A 3,911-nucleotide genomic window follows, 5' to 3' on the forward strand; every position below is an offset into this window, starting at 1 on the left:
CACGTAATTGTAGTTTCCTTTTTTCTTGTAACTTTATTTGCTCGACTGTATTTGTCGTAAGAGAATTATGGAATTGGAATACGGAATTTAAGCCAAAGACCTAGTGCTGGGACTTATTAGGTCATTCAGCGGTGAAACAGAAATTGGCAGTAAGAAGGTTTGAAAGGTGTACAGTAGGAGGTCCTCGCAGTTGCACTATGAATCAATTGTTAGAGAGGGTGGAAAGTAAGATGGAAGAGAGAGAATATGAACGGAGGTACAGTTAAAGGAATGAAAGAGGTTGCAGATAGGGGCCGATGGGACGCCGCAAAGAATTAAGTAACGCCTACAGTGCACCGCATGAGGTGCAGTGACGGCGTTACCCCCCCACGGGGATAAGAGAATTATGATTTACGATTGGTGTTTCTGTTGTGTTTAAAGTTAGGTATGGAGAGGGCGATGGCGTGGGCAACCTGATGGCCTTACGTACCCCTTGTACAAGGGCGTAAACAGTAAGAGGATAAAACGTATGGGGAAAAGTGGACTTTTTAAGCTGCCTACCTCCGAGTGGAGGGAGAAAAGGATCGAAAAATTTACGATTTTAAAATTTTACTCAATTTTTTTAAGGAACACAAATTTCTGGGGAAAAGCTGGAGAAGGGGAGGGGTTCTTTATGTGGGTTCTGATCCCCAAGAAAGCAACAGAAATGTCTCTTACATGCAGTGAGGTTATGGACACAAGAAAGCTCGGAGGAGAATTCCAAAGCCTGGCGAGAAGACTGAAATAAATAATCTGATTTAATATAACTCGAGTGAAACAACCCATGGTCCTTCTACGTAAGAAAGATCCAAGTGTAATCTTTATGCGAACTGAGAGTGCCTTAAGATTATAACCCAAAACAGCTACACATCGAGAGAGAGAGAGAGAGAGAGAGAGAGAGAGAGAGAGAGAGAGAGAGAGAGAGAGAGAGAGAGAGAGAATTAATCCAAAACAGCTACATCATGAGAGAGAGAGAGAATATAACCCAAAACAGCCAGATTAAAAGAGAGAGAGAGAGAGAGAGAGAGAGAGAGAGAGAGAGAGAGAGAGAGAGAGAGAGAGAGAATTAATCCAAAACAGCTACATCATCAGAGAGAGAGAGAGAGAGAGAGAGAGAGAGAGAGAGAAGCAATCAAGTCTCATTACACTAAGTGGTGGAATACTCTAGTCGCTACCCATGGCTGGGAGGGTGGAACAAATAGCTCCCTTTAGTAAAAGGAGAGGAAAAAAAATGGCGCCCACCAAATATACGAACACATGGCCCCCCACTCACAGAAGTAACTTCCCTCTGGGGACAGGTAGAAACAGTTATTTTTTTCAACTTATTTTATTCTAATTATAAAAAAAATCTTACTTCATTAAGATTAATGAATCAGATATAATTATAAACTCTTGCGTGAGTTTGTACATTTATATAGATAGTACGAAGCCGGGATAAATGAGGAAGATTTAACCTTTTGTTTGAGGTGATTTTATGAAACTGAGGTTTTCAAGCCATGAAATGGGGAGTTGGAGTGGTTGAACAGCAAAATAAGGAGATCCAGAAAATAAGAAGTACAAGGCTCTAATGGTGGCACTGGGAGAAAACCCCACTATTGCAATAAGTAGTAATAGTTGGAGAGGTTGGACAGCAAATGGGAGAAAGGAAGAGGGAAAGGTAGGTAAAGACTAACAAGTACAAAATGCGCCGAAGTTTCTTCCGCGCAATCGAGTTTTCTGCATAGCTGCTACAGCGCGTAATCAAGGCCATCGAAAATAGATCTATCTTTCGGTGGCCTCGGTATAATGCTGTATGAGCCGAGGCCCATGAATCTTTAACCATGGCCTGGTGGTGGCCTATTCTATATCGTTGCCATATGGCTAACTTTAACTTGAAATAAAATAAAAACTACTGAGGCTCGAGGGCTGCAATTTTATATGTTTGATGATTGGAGGGTGAATGATCAACATACCAATTTGCAGTCCTCTAGCTTCAGCAGTTTTTAAGATCTGAAGGCGAACAGAGAAATCCATCTCAATAGTTTTCTTTTACAGAAAACTAAAAAGTGGGTGCAACTAGGGGCAGAAGGGACGCTGCAAACGCCCTTCAGTAATGCCTATAGTGCACTACGCGAGGTGCACTGACGGCACTAACCCCCTACGGAGCTAAGCTTCTTAAAATACTCCAACTTTACTGTGTCTTCCAGCAAATCTTAGCGGTCTGGTGTAGGCAGCCATGGGTCATAATGTGGTATGAAGTCTGAAAACCAACAGAATAGACGAGGAAGAGATATCATCAAAATTATTGATAACATAAGGCGAGCGGACCCTCTTTTATTCGAGTTGCACTATAAATTACGGATCCTGAACAATAAAAATAATATAATAAAAATAATGTACTGAGCAACACTGTTACGGAAATGAGTTGGAATAAGCGTCTGCCGGATCCCAGAGGAAGTTTTAAGTCTCTCTTAAATATATATATATATATATATATATATATATATATATATATATATATATATATATATATGTATATATATATATATATTAGATTAGATAGATAACAGATATCTATCAAAAAGAGCTTCGGTTTCTACGACACTGTTGTATCCTGTATCCGGAAGAATGTCCAGTTCTCCGGCGAAATGACGCTACATCTTTTATCTGTCATTTTAATGTTCACAAAATTTTGTCACACGTGACGCGCTTTTTAAGTTAAAATGATGAAGAAGACGCTGAAAATTTAAACTGCATTCAGCCGTAATTGAAATACCCGACAAATGTCAATCAATATTGCAGATTACTCCCTGGGTTATAACACTAAAACGAACCAATCAAAAACCAATCAACAAACAAAAAACCACTTTATCCTAAATACATCACCCTTCCAACTTTACTTTGGAGCTTAATATAAAAATAAAAAAAAGCTACTGAATCTAGGTCGTCTTATCCTACCCATCATAACTAGGGCCCACTTTCCAATCAGCTAACCAAGGACAATGGACTGTTAAGAGAAGGCCTTCATCCTACGAGAACGAGTCGAAGAGAGAGAGAGAGAGAGAGAGAGAGAGAGAGAGAGAGAGAGAGAGAGAGAGAGAGAGAGAGATACTAATCACGGAAAATCTACAGAGGAGATTAATCATCTCCAATTCCAGATTCCCGAAAGTTAGGGTCGTCTCGGATGAGGATTATGTTAATAGTTCTTTTATGATTTAAAAGGGATCGTGCGACGGTTACCTTAAGTCGACTGGGAGAGAGAACTCTCTCTCTCTCTCTCTCTTCTCTCTCTCTCAATAAAAAAACATTATTTTGTGTCGCATCAGACTTGAAAGTAAAATGTATATATGTTATTCTCCCTGAAGTTGCAAAGTTTAACCTCTGAAAAATAACATTTTTAATGCATTTAATTTTAGGATAAGATAGACTTCTTAATTGTATACAGGTAATTATTTAAATACTCTCTCTCTCTCTCTCTCTGTCTCTGTATCTCTGTCTCTGTCTGTCTGTCTCTCTCTCTCTCTCTCTCTCTCTCTCTCTCTCTCTCTCTCTCTCTCTCTCTCTCTCTTCAGCAGTTATAATCTACTTAATTATCTTATAACCTGTCTCCACTGCTATCTTTTCCCACTTTTATAACTCCATTTCAGGACGACTCTCTTTTTTCTGTCTATCTCTATTAGCCTTCATTCGTTTCTCTCAACTGCGGTGAATTCGGAGCGAGAGAGAGAGAGAGAGATAGTCACTGCCACATTCATACTTCAACTGCTGAACCGTGGGTGGAACACCCTACGCCAAAACACCCAGAACATTCACATACTGACACAGAAAGCTCATCAACAGTGCGTCAAACTTTACTAGTCAACTCTATATTGCACACATTCCAGCATAACGCCATTCATAATGCAATATCTCTT

This window comes from Macrobrachium rosenbergii, chromosome 54 (assembly GCF_040412425.1).
Source record: "Macrobrachium rosenbergii isolate ZJJX-2024 chromosome 54, ASM4041242v1, whole genome shotgun sequence".
NCBI lineage: Eukaryota > Metazoa > Arthropoda > Malacostraca > Decapoda > Palaemonidae > Macrobrachium > Macrobrachium rosenbergii.